The sequence below is a fragment of the Eumetopias jubatus genome, unplaced genomic scaffold, assembly GCF_037043125.1.
Source record: "Eumetopias jubatus isolate StellerSeaLion01/CBP00866 unplaced genomic scaffold, mEumJub1_p1.0 scaffold_2, whole genome shotgun sequence".
NCBI lineage: Eukaryota > Metazoa > Chordata > Mammalia > Carnivora > Otariidae > Eumetopias > Eumetopias jubatus.
The window spans coordinates 162,177,125-162,195,748 of NW_028274808.1; the positions used below are offsets into that span (position 1 = coordinate 162,177,125).

At 40.7% G+C, this 18,624-nt stretch overlaps 1 protein-coding gene across 2 annotated transcripts in view; it reads left to right on the plus strand.

The window, feature by feature from the left end:
- The first annotated feature begins 215 nt into the window (after window positions 1-215).
- The window catches only part of FRYL (FRY like transcription coactivator), a 251,245-nt gene continuing 232,836 nt past the window's right edge, over window positions 216-18,624 (plus strand). For both annotated transcript variants that reach the window (XM_088021180.1, XM_088021179.1), the window contains exon 1: window positions 216-413. The gene's annotated coding sequence lies outside the window, so the exon portion shown is untranslated. The remainder of the gene's footprint in view (window positions 414-18,624) is intronic.

Sequence of the window (18,624 nt, forward strand, 5' to 3'; positions counted from 1 at the left end):
GTTCTCCAAAGCAACGATGGAGTAGAGGACAGAGAGTGATTAGAGGAAGGGCCAACCCGGGGAAAGGGGCGGGGTGGGGGTGGGGGCCGCGGTGAGCGGCGGCCGGACCGGCCAGTGGAGTGCGAGGATTGCTGTTCCTGTTGTAGTGTTTCTCGCCAATCAGGAAGGCGAGGGAGTAGGCGGGGCGGGGAAGGGGTGGGAAGAGCTCGCAGCACCGCCGGGCGTCCGTCGGGCTCAGGGGGAGAGAGAGAAATCCGGTTAAAATCAGAGTCGGAGGTTTAACCACACATCGGTTCCGATCGGATTATTCCTTAAAGGGAACGCGCCATTGTCAAGAGAACGGAGCCCGGGGCCCGAGGGCGGGGACCGGCGGCGCCCGAGGAGCGAGGCAGCTGCACTTGGACTGGGGACGGGTAGGTGTTGCCTGGGGAAAGACGCTTCATTTCACTTTCTCTTCCAGCCCCAGGGGCAGGCGCCGGGATGCCCGGCGGCCACAGCCCTGGCGGGAGACGAGGTCGCCGGCCCTCGCCCGGCTGCCCTTCCTGATGGGAGCCGAGGGGGAGGTGGGCCAGGATGGCTGGCAGGCTGCGCCGCCCGGGCAAAGACTCCTAACGGACCGTAAACGGCGGCGCAGCCCCCGCTTCAACCGAAAACCCGCCGGACCGGCAGCGGGTCCTCGGGGAGCGCCGCGCGCCCCGCTCCCGCGCGCGCCCCGCTCCCGCGCGCGCGCCGCTGGCTCGCGCGCCCCCTGCCCCTCGCGCGCCCGCCTCTCCTCGCGCGCCCCCTGCCCCTCGCGCGCCCGGCGCCCCTTCGCGCGCGCGACTCCCCTCGCGCGCGACGCCTCCTCGCGGGAGCCGCCCGGCGGGGAGGAAGGCGGCGGCGGCGGCCAGGCGGAGGGAGGCCGGCGGCCACGGCTTCGCCACCCCGGTCGTGAAGGAAGGGCTGAGGAGCAAACTTGGCCCGGCAGCTGGCGGCCCCGGGCGGGAAGAGGCGCTGGGGGACCCTCGGAGCGCGCGGAGTCGCTGGCCGGGCCCAGCATTGTCCCTCTTTTCCTTTGCTCTTGTTTCTCCGCCCACTCTTCGCGGTCGCACCCCCAGACCCGGAGCCTGCCGGAATCGGAGTCTGCCCCACCGACGCCGCAGCCCGGGCTCGCGGGCCGCCCGGGCCTGATGAGTGTCTTTGCTGACTTCGGTCTCCGCACCGGCGCGGGCTACCCGGACGCTGAGCTCTTCTTGCAACTTTTCTTTGCAGATTGATGGAAGTTGTGGCTTCCAGGCAGCAGGTTCTTTGGGCAGAGACTCTCTTCCTCTATGGAGAGGATGATTTCTAGGGCGAGCTGGTTCTTGATTGCTGTCGATCGTTCTTCCCATCCCAGTTTCATTCCTAGGCACCTAAAATCGCTTCCCTCATGAATTTGCAGTTTATACCGGAGCATTAACCTCTCCTCAGGCCAAGATAATATGAGAAGAGAAAAAAGAAAAAAAAGGGGGGGGGAGCTATGTTGATGAGGAGCAAGAACTCTACATAGAGCTGAATTTGCCTTAACCTTTGAACTGTGGAAGGTTACCTCGACTTACTGGCGGAGGTTCTTTTGGAAGGAAAACAACAACAAAACCAACCTACTAGATTGTTAGGGTCTGTAGGATTAGGAAAAAAGTACTTTTTTTCAGGAATAATCAGTTTTGTAAAGTACTGTTCTGTCTAGCAGATAACTACCGTAATTTCTAGTACTGAACTCATAGGCATTATAATTAGTAACAACTTTTACCTGTTGATAAAACAAGAGGTTTTTTTTCTCATCCTGAGCATTATTGCTCTGCTCTACCTGTCAGTACTCGCTAAAGAAATAATTTAGAAACATCGCAGCCCTTGTTAGAGATCTTATTTAGAAAAGGAATGTTTTCATAAGCATTCATTTTTGACAGTTTCTTCTTGAGCAATACTTTGTAGAGTACTTGCATGTGCAAGTTACAAGCCTATAAACAAAGTAGCAGTGGGTGTGTTATTCTGTAGTCTTTTTTTTGTTTGTTTTTGCTACTCATCAAAAATAGCATTCCATCCTGTCTTCCATTCTGAGTTATTTTGTAAAATTACTTCTTTTGGAAGAGTGAATTTTGTTGGAATGCCTGGCTCAGTGGTTTTTTTTTTTTTTAAAGCAATACTAAACGTCCTGAAGTGTTCCTTGATTAACACACTATATAGTAACTTTCTGAGTGGTGTGGAACGTTATCAGTTCACAGGCTCAGCAATAACAAGAAAGGAGAAACTAGGCAAACTGAAAGCCAATTTTGGATAAGAATGAGAAGTACTTTATTCTTCCCACAGAATTTAGGAAGTGCAGACACACAAAAACATGTTCTTTTGTAGTAATCTTGATGGTATCTGGCATTGTTACACCTATATTCCTCTTATCCCTCCCCTTTGATCCCGTTCTGTGATAAGGATGTCAGGAAGCTTGCAGGCATAATCTCCCTTTCCATCTCGTAATATAGTTAAGTAGAAGATTAAAACAAGTTTTCAAATTTCTATCTTTGTTTACTTCCAGCTTCAACAATAGAGGAGAGAATTTCTGAACTTTTAAAAGAGCACATTCAGAAAGAATTATCTTTGAAATAGCTAGGCTATGCTTCCTGGAAAACATTTTTCCTTTGTGCTTTTCATATTGTTTTAAACACATTGTCTTATGTATACACATTGCCAGGACATTTCTTGAGTTGTGAACTGTCCCTTGAGATCCTTGGGAACTAGGACTGTCCTTCATTTCTCTACAGATTCACTGTGTCACAATAACAGTGTTGTCTTAGGACTTTGTGACAAAGAAAGATAATGTGATATAAAGGCTGCTTGAGAGATTTTTTTTTTTTAAACGTTCACCCTTTCTGAACAAGTTACACTAAAGCAGAGCAATTAGTTCAATGTTTGGGGGTAGATATTATTAGTCTAGATACTTTTTGTTCTTTTTGCAAAAATGTGATTTAATTGTTTATAATATCTGTTCCACAGACATTTTTTGTGATAGTGATAGCTTATTGTCACAATTGTTCGAACTAGGTTTAATCTGTCAACAGTATCTGTTGAGTATGTATTTATTTAAGAAGTATTATGGAAAGATAAAATAGAAATGGATTACGGTTATTGCTCTCAAAGGTATAACAGTTTAATGGAAGATGCAAGATTATCATCCATAGGAAAAAGACCATGTATATCTCAGCACAGTAACAAGTGCAAAGTGACAGGGACACAGGATTCATGCTCAAATGGTAAAGAGATAGTGGAATAATAGAAGAAATCTAGGTGAGGTGGGAAAGTTTTCATTGCTTTATATAGCAGGTTTTATATTTTAAAAGAAATTTTAAAAGAAAAATTATGTTTGGGGGTTGGCTGGGTGTATGTTCTCTACTTGGACTATTTTTATCTATAAAATATTTTTTGGGGGGCAGAGCAAGTGCTCTGAATTTCAACTGTAGTTACCTCACTAGAGAGATCATCCATCTGACCCAGCTCAATTGTCACCTTGTCTGCAAGCTCTTCTATTCTAATCATAAGTGATTGCTCTTTCTACTTGCTCTTATAAAACCCTTTTACAGCGCAAACTATGCTCTGACTTACAGTATGGTTATGTTTGTTATGATTGTAGACTTTGCTTAACCATTAACAAAAGTTCTAGGTACTCTCCTCTTTATTTATTTATTTATTTATTTATTTATTTATTTGATTTATTTTTTACTGTTGCTTAAAGTACTTGAGCACTTTTGTTATCCCACCAGTATTCTTTTTTTTTTTTTAAGATTTTATTTATTTATTTGACAGAGAGAGAGAGCAGGGAGAGTGTCAAGAAGAGGGAGAGGGAGAAGCAGACTCCCCACCGAGCAGGGAGCCCGATGCGGGACTCGATCCCGGGACTCCAGGATCATGACCTGAGCTGAAGGCAGTTGCCCAACCAACTGAGCCACCCCGGTGCCATCCCACCAGTATTCTGAAAAACCATAAGCTGTAAAGAAGTTCAAATTGTTTTACTTGGGGAAAGCGCGCGCGTGCGTGTGTGTGTGTGTGTGTGTGTGTGTTTAGAGGTAAACCATTTTTTTCCTTATCACCAGAGCATTTACATGCTTTTGAGTACAAGGCTACCACTAGTATGTTTGTGTTCAAAACGTTTCAAAAACTGGTCAAAACTGGTGTCCCTGAACAGTTTACCTGCCTTTACCCTAAAATATTTTTGGAGTAAGTACTCCTAAGCTTAATCTCTTCTCATTTATTGATTCTTTTAATCTCTAGAGAGCATTAAAAATTGCTTCGAGACTGCCAACAGACGCTCATAGTAGCCCAAGGAGGAATGTGGGAAGACATTTCTTCATGATCAAATCACATACAGAGGTTTTACTCAAATCTTATGTTGCTCATTATAAAAAGGGAGCTACAATTTGGGCTGATGAAGTGGGTGATAAGATTCTATTGTTCTAGGTGCTTCTTTAAGCTAACTTAGTGGGGAAAAAGGTTTTCCAAAGGTTCCTAAATAGAAAACGCAGCTGTAAGCAGCCAGTTGGCTTAATCAGCTGAGAAATCTCCATTCATTTGGCAATTTTTTATTGAGAACTGCACCTACTTTGTGTACATTGCCTAGCATTGAAGATAAGATTAAGTCTGCCTTTACCAAGTTGTGAGGTCCTCTGAGTAGGATCCTTAAATAGAGTGGTACATGTGGATTAAAAGTACTGTAAAAAGTACACACCTAAGTGAATTTATTATTCAGTTTTGTTTATTGTTCTGCATAGCTTCTTCCAAAGTATGCTAGCAAACAAACATGGTCTTCCATCCCAGGTGGCTTGGGGTTCATGGACACTGTTAAATAAATCTGTGAGCTCTAGGGGTGTTTTTTTTGTTTGTTTTTGTTTTTTTATTTAAACCCCGTTCTTCTTATGGGGCAGAATATTTTTGAAATTCTATAAATATAAGTGTATCTTTCCTTACACTCTACAAGGGTCATCCATTTCAAAGACTGCCATTATGAGACTACATCTATATGCTGACAGATAATGGGCAGTTTGCTGATAGAGTAGTAACATTCTTTTAAAATCAAAATGCTATAATAAATAGATGCCTTTATCAGGATTTTTTTTATATTATGAAAATAACCATTTTGAAAAACCACTTACATAAAAATACTGTGTGAATTATTTTTAACTTTTATAAATTGTACTTCCCTGCACCTCTCCCCCCATGTCTGTTGCTTAATGTTTGTATTTGTTGGGAAAGAATTGGATTGTTAATAAAAGGACTGTGTAGGACTGTCAGTGATGAGGTCAGCCAGGTCAGGAAGAATATCTGACAGAGGGGTATATCCTATGGAGTTTGACCGTAATGCAGTAATTATAATTTGTCAAATTTTGTGAAGAGTTAAAATTTTAAAATAACATGGGTGCCTGGCTGGCTCAGTTGGTGGAGCATGTGACTCTGTCTCAGGGTTGTGAGTTTGAGCCTCACATTGGGTGTGGAGATTGCCTAAAAATAAAATCTTAATGGGCGCCTGGTGGCTCAGTCAGTTAAGCGTCTGCCTTTGGCTCAGGTCATGATCCCAGGGTCCTGGCATCAAGTCCCAAATTGGGCTCCCTGCTGAGCGGGGAGTCTGCTTCTCTCTCACCTTCTTCCCCTCCACCTGCTAATGCTTTCTCTCTCACACTCTCTTTCTCAAATAAATAAAATCTTAAAAAAAAAAAATAACAGCTCTATGGAGATGTAGTAATTTACATACCATACAATTCACCTATTTAAAGTGTACAATTCAAGGGCACCTGGGTGGCTCAGTCGGTTAAGTGGCCTACTGTTAATTTTGGCTCTCATGACCTCAGTGTCCTGAGATCTAGCCCCATATTGGTCTCGTGCTCAGTGGGAATCTGCTTGTTTCTCTCCCTCCCCTTCTACCCCTTCCCCTGCTCATGTGTGCACGCACGTACCCTCTCTCTCAAATAAATAAATCTTTAAAAAAAAGTAAAGTAAAAAAGTAAAGTGTTCTGTTCAGTGGCTTTTAGTATATTCCAGAGTTGTAAACCACCACCCCAATGAATTTTAGAACTTTTTCATTCACCTTCCCCACCTCCCTCACCAGCCCTAGGTAACTAACCATTGATCTACCTTCCATCTTCATACATTTGTCTATTCTGAACATTTAATATAAATGAAAGGTAGCATTTTAATAAATGTATATTTCTGTATAAACTGATCCGTTTCAATGTATGTAAATCCTAGGAAAGAGGTTCCTTCATCATGTATGTAGCTCCAAGTTTAGAAGGATTTTAAGAGGCATTTTATCTACAATCCTTATTCTACCTAAGCCTGGAGAGTAATGGGAAAAGTTTTCTTTTCCTATGAAAATTACAAGACTCATTTGGTGACAGTTTTTTATATTCATTTAATCATTTGGTGACTCTAAACAAGTAAATAATTTATGTGTCAAAATATCTGCCTGCTGCACCTAAAGAAAGGACATACTTTAAAAGAAGTTGAGGGGTGCCTGGGTGGCTCAGTCAGTTATGCGGCCAACTCTTGATTTCAGCTCAGGTCATGATCCCAGGGTCCTGGGTTCGAGCCCTGCATAAAGCGTCGTGCTTATTGGCAGTCCGCTTGGATTCTCTCTCTCTCTGTCTCTGTCATGGTAATGAACTTTTATTGTTACCGCATAGTGCTGGTGACCTTGTAGGCACTTAATAAATGCTTATTGATAGCCTGATCAGTATGATCATAGATATTTTCATTAGCTCTAGTAGCCCTTATTTGTCATCTTGAAATAATAATAGCTAAATTTATTGAGCGCTTAGTAACTATTGTGATAATTAAATGTGCTATCTTTTAAGGTAAAAGGATGCAATTTAGTTTTGAGAATTTTCTGTAATTATCTCCATTGATTATAGTTTTACAGGTTTCTGATCATTTCTTTTGTCTTTTTAAAATTTTTTGAATGAGGGGCGCTTGGATGGTTCAGTCAGTTAAGTATCTGCCTTCGGCTCAGGTCACGATCCCAGGGTCCTGGGATGGAGCCCTGCCTCAGGCTACCTGCTCAGTGGGGAGCCTGCTTCTCTCTCTCCCTCTGCTGCTCCCCCTGCTTGTGCTCTCTCTCTGTCAAATAAGTAAAATCTTAAAAAAAGAAAGATTTTTTTGAATGACTGTTTTTGGTCAGACCTAAGACACTTTGATGCTGCCGCTTTCTTGATCTTTCCAGGAGATAAGATTTTCACCAACTACATCCTGCTGTTGGGTGACAGCAGTTGTTAAGATTCATCTCTAGTTGAGAGCATCTGTACTGCAGAGGGGTTGAAGTATGTTGTGTTTTGTTTGTTTTATTTATTAAAGGGCATCTGGGAATCGATGAGGAAAGGATAGTAGTTTGTTCACTCACTTACTGTAACGCAGCCTCACTTTTTAGTTCATAAAATATTTCCATGTATGCTTTGTTGCCTGAATGAATTTCAGCATAATATTTCAACTTCTCAGGATTCCATGTTTCATTTTGTTCTGTTTTGAGTTTTGGTGTATCTCTATTTCATGGTAAAATTCAGATGTGATGTAATTGAGTTCAATACTAAAGAATACTGGAAAGATCATTTAATACAGTTTTCAGTTTTGTGTCTCTGTTTAAAAATACAAGATGGATTATGCTGTCTATAATACTGGTTAAAAAATATCACTTTGGTGGTTCCTTTCGTGTGTCTTGGGCACCAGGGAACGCACAATGATTTATTTGCAGAAGAGCTCCAGCCATTAGTGTCCTCAGTCAGCAATCTACAGACCACCATAGTTTGTTCATTTGTTGGCGAAACTATTCCTTTCTAAATCGTGTTGGTTTGGGGATTGGTTTGCGTATTACTTTACTGTTAGCTGTATCTCTCTGCTCTCATTATACCTGCTTACTGTACTTTTCTTGCCTTTCTAATTTGATATTTTAGTGTGCCATGAGTAGAACCCATAACCACATTTGTGGAATGGTGGATGAAAATGATAGAAGGTTCTGAATAAGGAGCCAAAGAAGCATGGGGCTTTAGTGCTAGGACTTGTTATATTGATTTTTACTGCTTAGAGGACTCTAGCTTCTTTCCTGGTTTTGGACTCTGTTTCAGGTAGTTGATGTTTCTGGATAGCAGGTGGTGTAACATCCCCTGAATAGTGGACCTCTTAAAATTCTGTCTTAGTCTAACTCAAGTAGATGGTGAATAATTAAGTGGATGGGGAAAAAGGAAAATAATTCTTTCTTGGATGTCTTGATTTTTTTTTTAAAGATTTTATTCATTTATTTGAGAGAGATCATGAAGTAGGGGAGGGGCAGAGGGAGAGGGAGAGGCAAACTCCCCACTGAGCAGGGAGCCCAACACGAGGCTCAATCACAGGATCCTGAGATCATGACCCAAGCTGAATGCAGACACTTAACTGACTGAGCCACCCAGGCTTCCCGGATGTCTTGATACTCTGCTTCTTGAGAGAACTGTCATAATCCCCAAGCTCGTACACCAGGATACTTGAATGCACTGCTGTATTTTTTGTTACAATACAGAGCCTCATATAATTCCATGAGCAGAAGTTAGAGGCCTTCAACAACAAGGCGGCTGCATGCAAAATAGCCACCTTTGCCTATTATATGCATATTTATATTTCAACTGGATCTTCTGGTAATCTATTTGCTTTGAGGTAAAATTGTCTTTGTAGGTGCTGTTTTCTATGTTTGTGTTAATGATAACCTGGACTATGTCTTGTATTTAATATTCCTGGCAATACTGAATCTTTGGTATACTTTCAGTAAATACTGGTTAGAGTTTAGCCATACATTTCTTTATGGTTGCTGCACTTTTTCCTGTTGTAGAACTCATGGAGTTACAACGTTTTCAGAGCTGGAATGTCTTGGGAATGATCTAATACAACTCCTACATTTTGTGGATGACCATGAGATTGTGACTTGCTTAAACTATGGATAGAATAGAGTTCTTTTTTATTCTCAGTCTCGTGTCTGTCCTGTTCTTGTATATGCTTCCCTAAGTAAAACTTTGAAAGGATAGATAGAATCTCAGACTTTTGTAGCTTCTGTAACAGAGGTCTGCACATTTTTTTTTGCCACACCCCAGCGGTATAAAGAACTGTGTCTGCATTCCCCATATGTATGTTTGTTGTAAACTATATACTACTTATACTGTATCTAGTAAGACATTCATAAAAAATAATGAGATAAAGATGAAAAACATTGTAGAGCAATTTAAAATGTATTATTTTCATGTTTTTGATTCCACTTAAAATATTAGTAATTTTAAAAATAAGTATGATTGAATATCATCACTTTAAAAAAAACTTTATTTTGAAACAATTATAGACTCGTGGGAAGTTGTGAAAATGGTGCAGGGGGTCCCGTGTAACTTTCATTCAGCTACCCCAGTGTAATATCTTACATAACGTAACATTAATAACCATGTTTAATCAGGAAACTGGCATTGGTACAATACTGTTAAGTAGCCATATTCAGTTTTCATGGTTTTTAATGCACTCATTCATGTGTATGTGTGTGTAGTTTTGTGCAATTAATAACATTTCATGTCTAGATTCATTTCACCACCACCACAATCAAGATACAGTACTGTTCCATCACTGCCAAGAAACTCCCTCATGCAGCTCAAGGTCCCTTCCACTCCCCCGTCCCTGTTTACTGGCAACCATTAATTTGTTCTTCTCTGTAATTGTGTCGTTTTGAGAATGTTACATAAATGGAATCCTCCTGTATGTATCTTTTTGAGATTGACTTTTTTCCACTCAGCACAATGCCCTAGAAAACCATCCAAGTTATCCAATGTATCAGTAGTTCATTTCTTTTTATTGCTGAATAGTATTCATTGTATGGATGTACCACCCTACAATTTGACTATTAACCTGTTGAAGAACATAGGAGTTGTTTCCAGTTTTTAGCGGTTACGAATAAAGCTGCTGTGAATGTTCATGCATAGGTTTTTGTGTGAACCTAAGTCTTCATTTCTCTGGGATAAATGGCCAAGAGTGCAATTGCTGGGTCATATGGTAAGTGTATGATTAATTTTATAAGAAACTGCCAGACTATTTTCCAGAGTGGCTATATGTTCTCACTAGCAATGTATGAGACATCTAGTTTCTTCATACACTTGTCAGAATTTGGTATTTTCACTATTTTTTTTACTTTAGTCATTCTAAATAGTTGTGTAGTGGTATCTCATTGTGGTTTTAATTTGCCTTTCCCTAATGGGCAAATTGTTTCCCTAATGAGCAAATTGGATTGTTTTTCATTGTTGAGCTTTGAGAGTTCTTTCTGTCGTCTAGATATAAAACCTTTGTCAGATATGCAATTGGCAAAATTTTCTTCCCATCCAAGCTTGACTTTTCATCCTCTTAACCGGTATCTTATAGAGCAAAAAAGTTTGAAATTTCCATGTAGTGCATTCAAGTCATTTTCTTCTATGAATTGTGCTTTTAGTGTCGTATGGACTCTTCATCCAGTCCTAGGCCTCAAAGATTTTTTTTCCTGTTTTCTTCTAAAAGTTGTATAGTTTTACAGTTTACAAGATAATCACTCTTTTACCTTACAGTTTTGTTAAAGCACTGGTATTTTAACAGGCATTTGGCAGTTCTACCATTTTCTTGTGTTGTGCTTCTATTTTGTTTTATTATGTTTAATCTGCCTTTCTTCGCAAAAACCCTTTCTTATTTATTATAGGTATAGCTAAGTATCCAATTCTGACCGTTTTTATTTTTATTTATTTTAATTTTTAGACATTTTAATTCCAGTGTAGTGAATATGCAGTGTTATATTCATTTCAGGTGTACAATATAGTGATTCAACACTTCCGTATATTACTTAGTGCTCATCAAGACAAGTGTATTCTTTAATCCCCATCACCTATTTCATCCCCCCCACCCCCAAGCACCAGTTCTCTATAGTTAAGAGTCTGTTTTTTTGGTTTGTCTCTCTCTCTCTCTTCCTTCGTTCACTTACAAAAATCTTTTAAAACCCATTTGTGAGTGACATCATAATTCTAATGAGATCTGCAAATGTACTAAATTGGGCCCAAGGAAGCTGCAGGATATTGCAGTTTGCTAAAAGTGAGCCATCAGGTGAGGGCATCACAGACAGCCCCTCCAGGGTGTGGAATGGCCACCTTTCCTTTAAGAGACTTTGACCTTAAGAGACACACCTTTGGAATACTGTGTGTGTGTATTCAGTGCCACAAACAAAAGAAGAGATTTAATCAGGTTATGAGGTGCTTACAGAGTTGTTGGAAAGGCCTAACAGTTGCTTTAGGGTTGTGGTACAGACGTAACCCATAAGGGGAGCTCAGAGCTTGGGCCACCTCAGCAGCCTCCAGACGCTCTGGAAACTGCCAGACACACCGAGACTGCAACTCAGGCCTGGGAAGACAGAGTAAGAAGCCTCGTCGTCCAGGAAGAACGGACACTGGAATGATGCTGTGGGGAAGTCTTGTATTTCCACGACTCTGCTTGCCCCCAGACTGCTAAAAAGGGTGCTTTTCCATTTGCCTCTAGGTAGACTGGAGGTCAAGTGAGCCAATCTGTGTGACTAGCATTCTTCAGGTAAATGCCGCAAGGCTGACACCGCCTGACGCAGGACCAGAGAGGGTGCCTGTGTCGGTTTCACGTATTGAATATGAGTAAAGCTCAGTTTCAAATTTAAGGTAACGCATATGTTCAGTCTTACAGTATTTTCTTTTCACACCAGTGGCATGATCACCCTGCCTCTGGGGGTACATGTACTCCACTTTGAACTTAATACATTCTGGATCTCTAAGTAGTAGGAACAGAGTAGGTCTGGTATGATTTTTTTTCTCAGATATTTCAATTTATCTTAATATTTCCCAATTTCTAAAACTGTATCTATCCTAAGGACACCTGGCTGGCTCAATCAGTAGAACATGAGACTCTTGATCTCAGGGTGGTGAGTTCAAGCCCTACATTGGGCATAGAGCTTACTTAAAAAAAAACAAAAATCTCATATCTTTCCTTTTTATAAGTATATACAAGTATAAAGTGTTACTGTTTTGGGAAACACTCATTGAATTCAGTCAGTATTATTTTTCCTTACTGTTGGGACCTGAGCCTTCTCTCTGACACCCATGTTTTCCCAGCTGTCCTTGGAGAATAATGTACAAGTGTTGGGTTTTTTGTTAGAACTGTGCTTTGGTGCCAGAGACTCTACAGCCAGCCATCATCATTAGTTTGGTATCTATTTGTCAAAAATAATTAAAGTTTGCTTTGTTTTATTGCATACTTTAGATTTTTATTCCTGGGTGTAGCAGATTTTGGCACAAAACCAAAAGTGAGATGTACAGATACCCTTGCAAAGACTAGTTTTATATGGTCTGTAATGGCAGCAGATTTAAAATGCAGTAAAATAAGTTGTATGAAAAATTTTGGGTATGTGTTCATGTGCATTTTTCTAGTGAGAGGTCCATAGGTTTATCAGATTTCAAAGCAGAGGCCATGATCCTGAGAAGATTAAAAATGGCTGCTCTAGAGGTAAAAGTTCAGTCAAGACATTTGCCAACAATTTAACACCAAGGCTTTTGCCATCAATCACAGACTCTCCAGGATCTCCATCCTGGTCTGTAGCCGTTTTTGAGGACATACAAAGAAAATTATTGTTACCCAAGTGTTTAGGGGAGAGTGAAGGAATACCATAAGAGTTCATTATTAAATGAGGCAGGATACCTGGAGGTCAATTACATTGCCCCGGTCATCATTTTTTCCAAAAAGGATCCATTCCTATATGGTTGATGGGGTCCTGAAAAATAATGGGTTATATGTGTCAAGACATCTTAAAATGTTGATAATCTCTAGCCCAATATATTATGCTTTGAGGAATTTATCTGATTGAAATAGTTATAAAAATAATTTATATATTCAAATCTGGAGCCTAAAATTATACAATTTAGGAAGGAATCTACAAATCACGTAATTTTAGCCTTGTTTCTTAACATACTGTCATATGACCTCTTCTCATATACCAAAGCCTAAATGGAACATTATGTAGCATGGTGTGCAGAGATTTAAACACTTTTAAACAAAATCATGCACAGAGATTTCTAGTGATGAAAGGAGAGATGGTTTTGGTTAAAGTAGGGGGCAAAAAAAGCCTTTTTCCCTTCACCCCAAAACACATATACACGCGCGCGCAAGCAGAAGAGAGGGTAGTGAGGGCTTGAGAAACAGGCCGGCGCAGGCTGTGTTATCTGAATCCTGGTTCCACTGGTGCAGCTCCACAAACATTATTATAGTAGTATCTCATAAGCCTGGCTGTTTGCGCTGTTATTTCAAGTCTCTCAAAGTGTTATGGGTAGTCTCAGATTCCTCATGTATAAAATGAGTAAAACATGATTTCCCCCATAGCGTTTTTGTGGGGATTAAATTAAGAGATATAAATGAGGCACATAGCATAGTGCTTGTGGCAGGCAGAATAATGGCATCCCTCCACATCTTCATCCCTGGAACCTGTGAGAGTTATATTACCCAGCTGAAGGGCATTCGGGTTGCAGGTGGAACTAAGGTTGCTCAGCAGCTGATTTTAAACTAGAGTATCCTGGGTTATTACATTAGGGTGGGCCTCATATAATCTTTAAAAGAAGCAGGAGACAGGAGAGTCAGGACCAGAGAGATGGCATCATGAGAAGGAGTCCGATGTCTGTTGGTGGCGCTGAAGATAGAAGGGTGCCAGAGCCAAGGAAGGTGGGCAGCCTTCATAAACCGGTAAAAGCAAGAAAATGGAATCTCCTCAGAGCTTCCAGAAAGGAACCCAGCTCTGCTGACAATTTGGTTTTAGCCCATTGAGACCTGGGCTATTTTGGACTTCTGACTTCCGGTACTGTAAGATAATGAATTTGTGTTATTTTAAGCCACTAGGTTTGTGATAATTTGTCACTGCAGCAATTGATTGGACTGCAGGAAACTGATATAGTGCTTTCTTAATAAATATTGGGAGTTAAATAAACATTCTCTTTCTCTCTTAAAACCACCTGCTGATGGAGTGCCTGGGTGGTTCCGTCGGGTAAGCAGCTGCGTTTGGCCCAGGTCGTGATCCCAGGGTCCTGGGTTCGAGCCCCCCATCGGGCTCTGCTCAGCGGAGAGCCTGCTTCTCCCTCTCCCTCTGCCTGCTTGTGCTCTCTATCTGTCAAATAAATAAATACAATCTTAAAAAAGAAAAACCCACTTTCTGAATTTAACCCTTGTCCACTTCAACATATCCCTGTACCTAGTTTTCCCTTTTCAGAAAGAAAAGTGTCCTTTATCTTCTTTTCACTTGAGCCCCAGAATCTCATTCCTTCCACATTTTCTGTCCTCGCCTGTATCTTCATTTTCTCCTGTCTCTTTACTCGCTACCTTGAAGTACACAGCTATTTTGTCTTGGAGAAGCCCCTGCTTGATGCGGCTTTCCTTTTTAGTTAAGACACTGCAGTCACCCCCAAGAACCACAAGACCTTAAAATGCCTTCAATTTTTATGAGATGATTTCCTGTTTAACTTTAATTCTGTATAGGTTTATAACTATAATATGCGATATAAATTCATATAAGAATTTGAGTGCTTACCTTTTCATAAGCATTATACTATGTTGGTTGTGATGAGGTTAGAAAAGACTGAGAAAGCGTCAGTTCTCCGCGGGATACTGTTGCAGACAATAAGTAAATTAGCAAACAGTTCACAAGCAGTAAATACCAAGCATCGGGTGTCAGCGTGGTAAGGACAGTAGTAGGTATCTTTAGAGGGCAAAGTAGGGAGAGGCTCTTTTAGACTGCAACAGCCTCTGAAGGCTTTATAAGCCTTTATTCACCCACTTGACAGAGAGAGCACAAGCAGGGGGTGTGGGAGAGGGAGAAGCAGACTCCCTGCTGAGCAGGGAGCCCGATGTGGGACTCGATCCCAGGACCCTGGGATCATGACCTGAGCTGAAGGTAGATGCTGAACTGGCTGAGCCATGCAGGCGCCGCAGAAGGCTTTATAGAAGAGATTCTTGAATGAGGAATGTGCTCTTAAAGGAATTGGGGAAATTGATTTCAATAAAATAATCTATATTATTAGAAACACAAAACTTCCTAAAATTTGCTCATTCATTTTTTGTGAACATATGTGGAAAATGTTTTTATTTTTTTATAAACTTTTTTTAAAGATTTTATCCATTTATTTATTTGAGAGAGAGAGCACGTGAGAGGGGGTAGGGTCAGAGGGAGAAGCAGACTCCCCGCCGAGCAGGGAACCCAATGTGGGACTCGATCCAGGGACTCCAGGATCATGACCTGAGCCGAAGGCAGTCGCTCAACCAACTGAGCCACCCAGGTGCCTGAACATGTTTTTTTTTCTATTGAATTTTATGGTTGAGGAGAGACTCCTGTTGAATTTTAAAGACGTATAACCCTAAATTACAGTAAATTGACAACACGTTTGTCTTGGTAATCTCAAGTAGAACACGTGAGCTCTTTATTTCCTCCGTTGCCTTAAGTGATACTGCTTTTTTCATTGTATTATATTTGATGTTATATAAATGTCAAAATATGATTTGGAACATAGTATGACTTAATCTGAGTTCATTGTGTTTTATGCACTAAAAACATTGTGATTACATTTTTAAAGGAAAGTATTACATGGGCTCACTAGAGACTATGTTAGACTAACCTTACTTTTTAGGTAGGATTATTAGACTGTGGGTCTGGAGAATGCAGAGGATAACAGTATAAATTTCTGCCAGACATTCTATACCCTTTCTAGCGAGAAATTGACAAGTGGGAGAATGTGGGCTGGATGACCATAAAATTAGGTGGAAATGTGATTGCTTGAGTAGCAACTCTAAACATTAGTGAATAGTGAATTGATGACAACTGGAGAAAAATTTCTGTTGCTGAAGGTTACTGTCCATGTTTTTGTAATGTGAATAAAAACATTGATACTGGGGCGCCAGGGTGGCTCAGTTGGTTAAGCATCTGCCTTCGTCTCAGGTCATGATCCTGGGATCCTGGATTGTGCTGCATTGTGCTCCCTGCTCAGCACGGAGTCTGCTTTTCCCTCTGCCCCTCCCCCTGCTCATTCTCTCTCTCTCTCTCTCTCTCTCTCTCTCTCGGTGTCTCTCTCTCAAATAAATCTTTAAAAAAACATCGATACTATGCTTTTCAAGTTTTTGGATGAAATGAATTTTTTTTAGGGTTAACTTTTGAAAATATTTCTTACTAAAATGGTGGGCCAAGGCTAACATAACTTAATGGAGCTTGATACGAAGTCCTGTCTATGGGTTGAGACAGCTGCATTATTATAGGGGCGAGAGAGATGTGGCTGAATACAGGCAACTTAGGTATTTTAATTACTGTAATAAACTCAATATGGATATAAAATGTAATGTGACTACGAGGAAGGCTGCGTAGACTCATAGTCTGATAGCAGGAGGAGGAGGTTCCAAAGAGGAAAGGTGTTAGTCTTACTATGTTCTATCCAGAAAACACCTGGAGTACTGTGTTGAGTTCTGGATGTCACCTTGAAAATGAATCAGAAAACAAAATCACCCATGTTGGTGAGGATCTGGAGAAATTGTTACCCTGGTACATTGCTGGTAGAAATGGAGAAGGGTACAGCTGCTGTGGGAAATAGTTTGGTGGTTATTCAGACAGTTAAATCTAGAATTAGGATATGAACCAGATATTCCACTCCTACGTATGTACCCATAAGAGTTGAAAACAGGTATTCAAATAGTTGTACATGAATATTTATAGTAGCTCTGTACTTAGATAGCTGTTCACATTCACTAAAAGGTAGAAACAACCCAAATGTACATCAACTAATGCATGGATAACCAAAACGTGGCATGTCCATACAATGGAATATTATTCAGCTCTAACAATGAAGTACTGATAAATGCTACAGAGTGCATGAACCTCAAAAACATTATGCTAAGTGAAAGAAGCTGGAAATAGAAGATCATATATTATGATTTCACTGATATGAAATATCCCAGACAGTTAAATTCGTACAGATGTAAAACAGGTTAGTGGTTGCCAGGGCCATGGGGAATGGGTGGATGGATATGGGTTGATGGATATGGGTTTCTTTTTGGGATGGCGAAATGTTTCGGAACTAGATGTGTTAGTTGAAAACCTCATGAATGTCCTGTGTGGTATTGAGCTGTTCATTTTAAAATGGTTACTTATACTATCTTGATTTCACATTAGAGTGTTAGTATGTAGAAATTAACTGGATAGTATTGAGAATCCAGAAATAAACTCCATGATCAATAGATTTTTTTTTTTTTAACAATGTGCCAAGAAAATTCAATAGGGAAAGAATAGTCTTTTCAGCAAATTGTGCTGAGCCACCCGGAGATTTGAGATTTACATGCAAAAGAAGGAATTTGAACTGCTTCCTTCTCCCATCATACACACAAATTAACTAAAAATGGATCATAGACCTAAATGTACAGCAGAAATGATAAAATTCTTAGAAGAAAATATGAATAAATCTTAATGACCTTAGCTAGGCGAAGCCTTCTAAGGGCACTGAAAGCACAAGCAACAGAGAATAAAATAGATAAATTAGACTTTATAAAAATTAAAAACTTCTGTGCCTCAAAGGATACCATTAAGAAAGTGAAAAAGACAACCCATCAAATTGGAGAAAAATATTTGCAATTTCTATCAAATAAGGGACTTGTATCTAAGGTCTATAAAGAACTCTAACAACTCAGTAATAAAAAGACAACCTAACTAAAAATGAATAAACTGGTGTATTTTATGGTATGTGAATTATATCTCAATAAAAACGGTTAAAAAATGAGTCAAGTGGAATATGTTTAGAGATTTCTAGTCTTTTTTTTAAGATTTTGTTTATTCATTTGAGACACAGAGGTAGAGAGAGAGAGAGCATGAGCAGGGAGAGAGGCAGAGGGAGAAGCAGGCTTCCCACTGAGCCAGGAGCCCGATGTGGGGCTCGATCCCGGGACTCCAGGATCATGACCTGAGCCGAAGGCAGACGCTTAACCGACTGAGCCCCCCAGGCGCCCTAGGGATTTCTAGTCTTAAGGGATTCAAAATTAATATCCTATTCTTTTTCCACTGCTTCTCCTTTTTGCTTTTGCCTTCTTGCCCTCTAGCTTCCAACTTCTGTCAGCTGTGCCTTTTTTTTTTTTTTAAAGATTTTATTTATTTGAGAGAGAATGAGAGAGAGAGAGCACGAGAGGGAAGAGGGTAAGAGGGAGAAGCAGACTCCCCGCCAAGCAGGGAGCCCGATGCAGGACTCTCTCCCGGGACTCCAGGATCATGACCTGAGCCGAAGGCAGTCGCTTAACCAACTTAGCCACCCAGGCGCCCTCAGCTGTGCCTTTTAAACTGACAAGTTCAAGAACATTTACATTCCGTTCTGTAACCTTAATGAAGTCTTTGGTGCTTTGTTTTTATGTTGGTCTGATGTCTTTTAATTGTGCAAATATTCATTGCGGAGCAGAGAAGTTATGGTGACCTTTCCTTCTCTATATGCCACTATCCTGACTCCATGCCCATGGAAGACTGCTCGTCCTCGCATCAGAGACAGATAGATTCCCTTCCTGTAATCCATCAGCTGCTCAAAATCATGTCACATTTTCCCA